An 11,412-nucleotide genomic window follows, 5' to 3' on the forward strand; every position below is an offset into this window, starting at 1 on the left:
CAGGGAAGAGAAGTGTGCACAGTCACAATTACGACAGAGAAAGTACTCAGGAAGCTGAATAGTCTCAGGGTAGATAAATCTCCAGGACCAGATGGAATGCACCCTTGTGTTTTGAAGGAAGTATCTGTGGAGATTGCGGAGGCATTAGCAATGATCTTTCAAAAGTCACTAGATTCTGGCCTGGTTCCGGAGGACTCCGCTATTTAAGAAAGGGGCAAGGAAGCAAAAAGAAAATTATAGACTTGTTAGATTGACATCAGTGTTTGGGAAGTTGTTGGAGTCGATTGTCAAGGATGAGGTTACGGAGTACCTGGAGGCATATGACAAGATAGGTCAAACTCAGCATGGTTTCCTTAAAGGAAAATCCTGCCTGACAAACCCATTGAAATTTTTTGAGGAAATTACAAGTAGGCTAGACAAGGGAGATGCAGTGGATGTTGTGTATTTGGATTTTTAGAAGGACTTTGACAAGGTGCCGCATATGAGGCTGCTAAACAAGATAAGAGCCCATGGAATTACGGGAAAGTTACATACGTGGATAGAGCGTTGGCTAACTGGCAGGAAACAGAGAGTGGGAATAAAGGATCCCATTCTGGTTGGCTGCCGGTTACCAGTGGTGTTCCACAGGGGTCCGTGTTGGGGCCGCTTCTTTTTACGTTATATATCAACGATTTGGATTATGGAATAGATGGCTTTGTGTCTAAGTTTGCTGATGATACAAAGATAGGTGGAGTGGACGGTAGTGCTGAGGAAACAGAGAGTCTGCAGAGAGACTTGGATAGATTGGGAGAATGGGCAAAGAAGTGGCAAATGAAATACAATGTTGAAAAGTGTATGGTCATGCACGTTGGTAGAAGAAATAAACGGGCAGACTATTATTTAAATGGAGAGAGATTTCAAAGTTCTGAGATGCAACGGGACTTGGGAGTTCTCGTGCAGGATACCCTTAAGGTTAACCTCCAGGTTGAGTCGGTGGTGAAGAAGGCGAATGCAATGTTGGCATTCATTTCTAGAGGAATAGAGTATAGGAGCAGGGATGTGATGTTGGGGTTCTATAAGGAACGGGTAAGACCTCACTTGGAATACTGTGTGCAGTTTTGGGCTCCTTAATTAAGAAAGGATGTGCTGACGTTGGAGAAGGTTCAGAGAAGATTCACTAGAATTATTCCGGGAATGAGAGGGTTATGAGGAACTTTTGACCGCTCTTGGACTGTAGTCCGTGGAGTTTAGAAGAATGAGGGGGAACCTCACAGAAACATTTCGAATGTTGAAAGGCATGGACAGAGTGGATGTGGCAAAGTTGTTTCCCATGGTGGGGGAGTCTAGTACGAGAGGACATGACTTGAGGATTGCAGGGCGCCCATTCAGAACGGAGATGCGAAGAATTTTTATTAGCCAGAGGGCGGTGAATCTGTGGAATTTGTTGCACAGCCTCAGGGTAGGGGAACCCCTTTCAAAACAGAGATGCGGAGAAATGTCTAGATAAGGCGTGGTGAATTTGTGGAATTCGTAGCCACATGCAGCTCTGGAGGCCGGGTCGTTGGTTGTCATTAATGCGGAGATGATAGGTTCTTGATTGGACATGACAGCAAAGGTTACGGGGAGAAGCCGGGAACTGGGGGTGAGGAGGGAAAAAGAATCATCTGTGATCGAATGGCGGAGCAGACTCGATGGGCCAGGCGGCTTAATTCTGCTCCTGTGTCTTATGGTTTTATGTTCTGAGTGAAGGGCAGGACAGGCGCAAGGGGCCGAATAGCCACCCCTCCTCCTGTTTCTTATTTTATAAAACACGAGTTCCGCTTTGCGCCTTGTTCTCCCTTGGCCTTCAGCCGGTGGATTGAGCAGGGGAGCGGTGAGAGCTCCGGAGATCCATCAGCAGCCGCTGCGGTTATTTCATGTTCATGTTATTAATTGCTAATTATTTATATTTGTATTTGCACAGTTTATTGTCTTCCGCACTCTGGCTGATCATTCACTGATCCAGCTGACACTATTCTGTCGATCTTTTCTGTGTCCGCAGCAAAATGCTTCTCGGGGTTGTATGTGTTGAGTTATCCGTACTCTGATAATAAAATTTACCCTGAAGTTTGAGTTTCGGGGAAATTCCTTCGATTCCGAGAACAAACTGTGACTGACATCTCCAGCTCCCTGTAGCAGCCCGTCAGTCACACTTACAGCCAATCAGCGGCACTGCTGGGAGAGTCTTGTTCCTATTGGTTGAGGAGTGCCAGTGAATGCTGAATGTTCGGAGCAGTCCGAGGTTTGGAGCTGAGAGCGAGTGGACCCGGGGAGAGGCCGGAGATTGGGAGCTAAATTTCGGGTAAAGGCTGCAACACCGGCCGGGTGAATCCTTCCCGTGGCAGAGATTCCGTGAGATGTTTCAGCTGTACGGAGGGTGCCCGGTCTTTTCCTGCCGAGAATCAGGGGCCTGTTGTTGGGAGTTTCCTCTCAGACCTGTTTCCTGCTGCTGGGAGCCCGGATCTGACCCGCAACAGCAGCCGATGGATCTCCGGTGCTCTCACCGCTCCCCTGGGTAATCGGACGGGCTGAAGGCCAAGGGAGAACAAGGCGCAAAGGTAAATTCGTGCTTTCGAAAATAAGAAACTGCAGCAAGCGTGGCCATTCGGCCCCTTGCCCCTGTTCTGCCTTTCACTCCGATCATGGCTGATCTTTGACCTCAGCGACACTTTGTTGCAATGTTCCCATCTTCGCTGAGCCCTTCAATATTCCTTGTGAATTTAGAAACCTTGTGGGGAAAAAATCCAAAGATTTGCCGCACTCCTCATTTAAGTCCTGTCAGATGACATCGGATTCTGAGTCTGTGACCCCTTATTCAACACCCAGTGAAGAAAAACACCATTCCTGCCCCACCCTGTCAATACCCTGTGAGACTGTGTCTGTCTCAGTCAGACCACCTCTTATTTCTCTAATTTTGAGACAGGCCCAGTCAAAGTGTAATCTCTCTGAGGACACTACCTCCCCCCCCCAAAGCAATCTCTGAAACCTTCTCTTCATTCCCTTCATCCCACAGGCTGACTCCGGGAGGGAGACCAGACCTGTGCACAGTGTTCCATGTACGCTCTCACCAGGACCCCATACACATTCAGAGGATATCTTTATTCTTCTATTCAAACCTTCCTTCCCATTCAATGCTCTTCATTTAATATCGAACTCAAACAGTGAACAGACACAACACAGCCTCAGCCATGAATTTAAAGGGCAGGTGTTGCAACAGTTTGTGCTTCATACCGGGGGCCACGGAGCAAGAAGGGTGTCACAAAGGGAGGAATGTGGGAGTGTTGTATGTCTGAGCCCAGATGTGTGTGTTTGTGTATCAGAATCAGGTTTAATATCACCGGCATATGTGGTGAAATTTGTCAGCAGTACATTGCAATACATAATAATAAATGTATAAATCACAATAAGTATTTATAAAAGTAAATTCAAAACGTATTGCAAAACCGGAGGGAAAATACAGAGGAAATGTTCTTGAGTTCATTGTCCATTCAGAAATCTGATGGTGGGGAAGAAGCTGTTCCTGAACCGGTGAGTGTGTCTCCAGGGTCCTGTACATCCTCCTTGATGGTAGCAATGAGAAGAGGTCATGCCCTGGGTGATGGGGATCCTTAATGATGGATGTCACCTTTTTGTGGCATCATCTTTTGAAAGTGTCCTGGATGCTGTGGAGTCCAGTGCCCATGAAGGAGCTGGCTGAGTTTACAACTTTCTGCAGCATTTTCCGATCCTGTGCAGTGGCCTCTCCACACCAGGCAGTGAAGGAACCAGTTAGAATGCTCTCCACAGTACATCTGTGGAAATCTGCAAGTGTCTTTAGTGACAGACCGATTCCCCTCAATCTCCGAATGAAATATAGCCGATGTTGTGCCTTCATTGTAACTGCATCAATATGTTGGGCCCAGGATAGTTCCTCAGAAATGTTGACAGGCAGAAAATGGAAACTGCTCACCCTTTTCACTTCTGATCCCTCGATGAGGACTGGTGTGTGTTCCCTCGAGTTCCCCTTCCTGAATCCACAATCAATTCCTTTGTCTTCATGATGCTGAGTGCAAGGTTGTTGCTGTGACACCACTCAACTTGCTGATCTATCTCACTCCTGTACTCCTCCTCGTCACCATCTGAAATTCCAGCAACAGTAGTTGTGTCATCAGCAAGTTTATAGATGAGCCTAGCCACACAGACGTGGTGTAGAGAGAGTAGAGCAGTGGGCTGAGCACGCATCATTGAGGTGTGCCGGTGTTGATTGTCAGCAAGGAGGAGATGTTATTTCTGACCCACACAGACTGTGGTCTCCTGGTGAGGATCCAGTTGCAGAAGGAGGTACAGAGGCCCAGGTTTTGGAGCTTGTTGATTACAATTGAGGGTCTGATTGTGTTGAACGCTGAGCTGTAATCATCAGCCTGACTTGTATATTGCTATTGTCCAGGTGATCTAAGGCTGAGTGGAGAGCCAGTGAGATTGCATCTGCTGTAGACATATTGTGGCGATCGGCAAATTGCAGTGGGTCGAGGTCCATGCACAGACAGGAGTTGAGTCTAGTCATGACCAACCCCTCAAAGCTCTTCATCACAGTAGATGTGAGCGCCACTGGGTGATAGTCATGGAGGCAGCTCACCCTGTTCTTTTTCAGCACCGGTATGATTGTCACGTGTGTGTGTGTGTGTGTGTGTGTGTGTGTGTGTGTGTGTGTGTGTGTGTGTGTGTGTGTGTGTGTGTGTGTGTGTGTGTGTGTGTGTGTGTGTGTGTGTGTGTGTGTGTGTGTGTGTGTGTGTCTCCCTTTAACTGTACAATTTAAAATCTACAAAGTAAATTTATTATCAAAGTTTAAGCATGTCATCATGCACAATCCTAGTTTCATTTTTTTGGGGAAAATTCAGGAAATCCAGGAGCCATAATAGAATCACTGACAGACCAACCCCAACAGGACGGACTAAAAATTTAGCGCAAAAGACAATAAACTGTGAATATAAAGGAAATAATAATAATAAATAAATGAGAAATAAAGATGAAGAACATGAGATGAAGAGTCCTTGAAAGTGAGACTAGAGGTTGTGGGAACGGTTCAGTGAAGGGGTTACTGAATTTCGGTGAAGTTATGCCCTCTGGTTCGAGAGCCTAATGGTTCAGGGGTAGTCACTGTTTCTGACCTGGTGGTGTGGGCCTGAGGATCCCGCACCCTCTTCCAGATGGCAGCAGTGAGAAGAGAGCATGTCCTTGTTGGTGGGGGTCCTTCATAATGGATGCTGCTTTCCTGTGACAGCACTCCATAGAGATGTGCTCGGTGGAGGGGAGGGTTTTACCCGTGATGTACTGGGACATATCCACTACTTTGTGTAGGATTTTCCTTTCAAGGGTTTGCTGTTTCCATACCAGGCCATGATGCAGCTACTCTCCACCGCACATCTGTAGGTGTTTGTCAAAGTTTTCGATGTCATACTGAAGCTTTGCAAACTTCAAAGGAAGGAGAGGCACTGCCGTGCTTTCTTCGTGATTGCACTTAGATTAGATTATGAGGACACTCAGTCTGTTTATTGTCACCTTGGAAGTTTTCACCTTTTATTGTTTTACAACATTGAGACAGAGTGGATTTAGATTTGTTTTATTCACACTGATTAGCAGAAATAAAAACTCTGTTGTGAAAATGTGAAAATAGATCACCAAAAAGTGAAAAAATTAATTACAAATATAAAATAGAAAATAATATAATTCAATACAATCTGTATCATTGGACATGAAGCTTCCAGCTATAATCTTCCTTCAGCCACCATTCAGTGATGCCCACAATGCCAATCTGTAACTGTGACACAAGTTCATCTCCCTTACTCCATGTATTGCTCACATTCAAATATAAAACCTTCAGTTCTGTATTCATCACCTTTTTCATTTTCTCACCCTTTTGCATTGAAACTCATCCCGCCCACTGAAATGTTGCCCTATCGTCAGCCTCTCAATGGTGGCAGTCTCACTACACACTGCCGCTGTTTGAAAACTAACAACGCTCTCCTCAGCCCTATCACTCCAGTTCAGATCTGCTGCCAAATTGGTTAAAAACATCTCTGACAGCTCTAGCAATCCTACCCGCATGGATATCAGCAGACACTGACACTCCCCACCCCCCCGAGTTCAGGTGTAAACAGTCCCTGTTGTACAGGTCCTATGTTCACTAATGATCCCGGACCCTGCCCCTCCGCACCAGTTTCACAGCCACACTGTCATCTGTCAGATCATCCTGTTCTTACCTTCACTGGCACGTGGCTCAGGCAGAATCGAGGGATCACTATGCCTGAGGTCTCTTTTCAGTGTTCTACGTCACTCCCTAATACGTTTGTATATCTATTGAGGACCACACCTTTCCTGCCTATGCTATTGGTCCAATATGCACCAATATTTCTGGTGGCTACAGTTGCCGGCTCCTTCTGCTCCCCTCCCCTGTGTGATCAATTGGAGACCCCTCAGAGGTCATTGAAGTAGCTGCAGACGTCCAACAGCGGCCTCAATAACCACCTGCTGAGGCTCCCTCTGCATCGGCTGTTGTTCCCACGCCCGGAGGGGCCGGGACGGAATGGCTCCCTGAATTAACACCTGTTAGCCGGGGACAGACACGGCAGATAACAAAATCAAAGGGAATAAGATCTGAGCCAGCAGATAGATCTTTCGGGGAAATTTCAGACAGTTTCCCGGAATAATGGTGGGAGATATTCCAATTTCAAAGCCCTGGACCCCAGTGAGATGTGGAGACTGATTAGTAATGCTTCTGACCAGCTAGAAAAACCAATGGCGTTCCATAATTGGCTCACACAGACTTGCCAAACTCTCCAGAACCTGACCGGGGACTTGTGCCACTCCTCAGGGTTATATATGCAACCTCTCGGACAGGGACAGGGAGTGGGTTCCCCTTTCCAGACACTGCCCGGGGACTTCTGCCACTCCTCAGGGTTATATATGGAACCTCTCGGACAGGGACAGGGAGTGGGTTCCCCTTTCCAGACCCTGCCCGGGGACTTCTGCCACTCCTCAGGGTTATATATGGAACCTCTCGGACAGGGACAGGGAGTGGTTTCCCCTTTCCAGACCCTGCCCGGGGACTTCTGCCACTCCTCAGGGTTATATATGGAACCTCTCGGACAGGGACAGGGAGTGGTTTCCCATTTCCAGACCCTGCCCGGGGACTTCTGCCACTCCTCAGGGTTATATATGGAACCTCTCGGACAGGGACAGGGAGTGGTTTCCCCTTTCCAGACCCTGCCCGGGGACTTCTGCCACTCCTCAGGGTTATATATGGAACCTCTCGGACAGGGACAGGGAGTGGGTTCCCCTTTCCAGACCATGCCCGGGGACTTGTGCCACTCCTCAGTGTTATATATGGAACCTCTCGGACAGGGACAGGGAGTGGTTTTCCCTTTCCAGACCCTGCCCGGGGACTTCTGCCACTCCTCAGGGTTATATATGGAACCTCTCGGACAGGGACAGGGAGTGGGTTCCCCTTTCCAGACCCTGCCCGGGGACCTGCCACTCCTCAGGGTTATATATGGAACCTCTCGGACAGGGACAGGGAGTGGGTTCCCCTTTCCGGACCCTGCCTGGGGACTTGTGCCACTCCTCAGGTTTATATATGGAACCTCTCGGACAGGGACAGGGAGTGGGTTCCCCTTTCCGGACCCTGCCCGGGGACTTGTGCCACTCCTCAGGGTTATATATGGAACTTCTCGGACAGGGACAGGGAGTAGGTTCCCCTTTCCGGACCCTGCCCGGGGACTTGTGCCACTCCTCAGGGTTATATATGGAACCTCTCGGACAGGGACAGGGAGTGGGTTCCCCTTTCCAGACCCTGCCCGGGGACTTGTGCCACTCCTCAGGGTTATATATGGAACCTCTCTGGCAGGGACAGGGAGTGGGTTCCCCTTTCCGGACCCTGCCCGGGGACTTGTGCCACTCCTCAGGGTTATATATGGAACTTCTCGGACAGGGACAGGGAGTAGGTTCCCCTTTCCGGACCCTGCCCGGGAACTTGTGCCACTCCTCAGGGTTATATATGGAACCTCTCGGAAACGGACAGGGAGTGGGTTCCCCTTTCCAGACCCTGCCCGGGGACTTGTGCCACTCCTCTGGGTTACATATGGAACCTCTCGGACAGGGACAGGGAGTGGGTTCCCCTTTCCAGACCCTGCCCGGGGACTTGTACCACTCCTCAGGGTTATATATGGACTTAAATCTCTTTAAATGGACTGGGGAAAAGCGAGAGTGTGCACAGAGAACCGGTAGTGAGGAGATGGAGCTCGGGTCCCGACGATGAACCCAGAACAGGTGGCAGGATCGTGCGGACGGTGCAGATGAAGGGGTCACTTGGCTAAGGACAGAAACGGGGTTTGTAGAAAGAGGGGACATTGGGTCAGAGATTATCGCTCTGCAATCACAGACAAGAATAATAAGGGGCAGGAAGAGAGCCAGGATCACAGTAATACTTGGCAGAGTACCACATTTACTCTCCACAATCCCTTTGGTCCCGGATAGGGCAGGCCAGAGGGGACGGATCACAGTGATACTCGACAGAGTACCACATTTACTCTCCACAATCCCTTTGGTCCCGGATAGGACAGGCCAGAGGGGACGGATCACAGTGATACTCGACAGAGTGCCACATTTACTCTCCACAATCCCTTTGGTCCCGGATAGGGCAGGCCAGAGTGGACGGTGATACAGGCGGCTGTGATCAGGCTCACCACACAGGCAGGCTCTTTTCTCACTGCTGTAATCAGGTAGAAGGTACAAGAGCCTCAGGACTCGCCCACCAGGGTCATGAACAGTTACTACCCCTCAGCCATCAGGCTGTGGAACAATAGGATAGCTGCACTCACCTGCTGTCCATAGAGATGCTCCCACAACAAATCATCGTACTGGGACTGTCTCAAAATGAGTGAAATAAGAGGTGGTTGGACTGAGACAGATCGCATTCCTGTCTCAGAATTAGAGAAATACAATCTCACAGGATATTTACAGCGGAATGGCTGGAATGATGTTTCCCATAAGGTGTGGAACCAGCGCTCACCGACTCAGAATCTGAGGACAACTCAGCAGGACTGAGATGAGGAGAAATTTCCTCACCCAGAGTGCAGTGAATGATTGCAATTATCTCCACAAGGTTGCTAAATTGAATAGACATATCCTGAGGCTCAGCGGTGATGGGAAGTTGCAGAAAAGTGGTGCTGTGGTCAAAAGTCAAGCATGTTCTGAGTGAAGGGCAGAAGAGGCGCAAGGGGCCGAATAGCCATGCCTTCTGTATTTCTTATCTTCTGAAACACGAGTTTACCTTTGCGCCTCACTGTTTCTTGTCCTGTCAGATTGAACAGGGAGCGCTGAGAGCACCGGACATCTATCGGCAGCCACTGCGGTTATTTCATGTTCTCGTTGTTTATTTGCATTGGCGAAGTTTGTTGTCTTCTGCACTCTGATTGATCTTTCAGTGATCCAGATATAGTTACCGTTCTGTAGCTTTGCTCTGTATGTTTGTAGGAGTTGTATGTGGCGACTTATATGTACTCTGTTAGTTTTTGGAATAGTCGCTTGGAGAATCTGAGGTGGAGGAGTATTTGGGGCTTATTTAAAATTAGACATAGATATTACCCAACCAATGTTTATTTGGCAAGGTTTAATTCTGATATTGAAACTAACTGTTCTTTTTGTGGTTTATATCCAGAGGATTTATTTCATCTGTTTTGGGATTGTGAATATGTTAAAACATTTTGGGTTGATGTTTGTCAATTTATGGATCAATATATTAATGTGGATTTTACTTTTTGTTTTCAAAATGTCTTATTTGGGTTTACTAATAACACCAAATCTCATAGGGATCATTTCTTTATCAGAAATCTTTTGTTAGTTTACAGCAAATTTTATATCCATAAATGCAAATACAGCATTTATAAACCTTCATTTATATTTTTACGTCAGACTGCAAACTATACGTTTATACTCTGAAAACTTCCCATAACCAGAAAGCTGTAAAGACTGTACAAATCTGTGAACGTTTTGGGTTATCTCTGTAAATGTTCCTGTTTTGTGACTCCTCTTAGATACAGTTCCTTCTGTCCAACAATATTTAGAGAGGATTTCCTTTTTTATTTGTATATTTAAAGTTAATAGTTATATATTTGTTGCTGCTTTCGTGTGATTCCCTGTCTTTGTTAGCATATGTTTAGTGCTTCTGTTTTTGTTTGTGTTCAATAAAAATTAAAAAAAATAATAATAATAAAATTTACTTTGAACTTTGAGCCTCGGGGAACTTGCATTGATTCTGAGAACAAACTGTGACTGACATCTCCAGCTCCCGGTAGCAGCCCGCCCTCGGACACACTCACAGCCAATCAGAGAACTCCGCTGGGAGACTCTTGCCTCCATTGGCTGAGGAGTGTCAGTGGGCGGGACGCTGAGCGGACCGAAGTTTGGAATCGGGAACGAGTGGACCCGGTGAGAGACCCGAGATTGGGAGCAGCTCCCCGGGTAAAGGCTGCAACAGCGGCCGGAGTTTTGAATCCTTCCGATGGCGGAGGTGAAGATTCGGGCGGAGATTCCGTGAGATGTTTCAGCCACACAGAGGGTGCCCGGTCTTTCCCCGCCGTGGATCGGGGCCTGTTGTCCGGAGTTTCCTCCTAGTCCTGTCTCCTGCTGCTGGGATACGGGAGCTGGCCCGCAGCGGCTGCCGATGGGACTCCGGTGCTGTGAGCGCTCCCCTGTGCAAAAGGACAGGCTGAAGGTCAAGGGAGAACCAGGCGCAAAGGTAAACTCGGACTTTAGAAAAAGGAAACTGGAGCAGGCCATTCGGCCCTTTGTGTCTGTTCTGCCTTTCACTCAGAACATGCCTGATCTTTGACCTCAGCGCCACTTTCGCGCAATGTTCCCAGCATCGCATAGCCCCAAAATTTGTCCTTCGAATTTAGAAACCTTGTGGAGAAAATTCCAAAGATTCGCTGCCGTCTGGGTGAGGAAATTTCTCCTCATCTCAGTCCTGCTGGGGTGAACTCGGATTTTGTGACCCCGGTTCCTCACCACAGCCAAAGGAAACATCATTCCTGCCTCTACCCTGTCAATACCCTGTGAGACTGTGTCTGTCTCAGTCAGACGGCCTTTTATTTCTCTAATTTTGAGACAGGCCCGGTCAGTATAATCTCTCCGAGGACACTACCTCACCTCCTAAATCAATCTGGGAAATCTCTTTATTCCCTTCATCCCACAGGCTGACTCCGGGAGGGAGACCAGACCTGTGCACAGTGTTCCATGTACGCTCTCACCAGGACCCCATATACCTTCAGAGGAGATAATTATTCTTGTATTCAAACCTTCCTTCCCATTCAATGCTCTTCATTTAATATCGAACTCAAACAGTGAACAGACACAACA

Source organism: Hemitrygon akajei, unplaced genomic scaffold (genome assembly GCF_048418815.1).
Source record: "Hemitrygon akajei unplaced genomic scaffold, sHemAka1.3 Scf000038, whole genome shotgun sequence".
Classification (NCBI taxonomy): Eukaryota; Metazoa; Chordata; class Chondrichthyes; order Myliobatiformes; family Dasyatidae; genus Hemitrygon; species Hemitrygon akajei.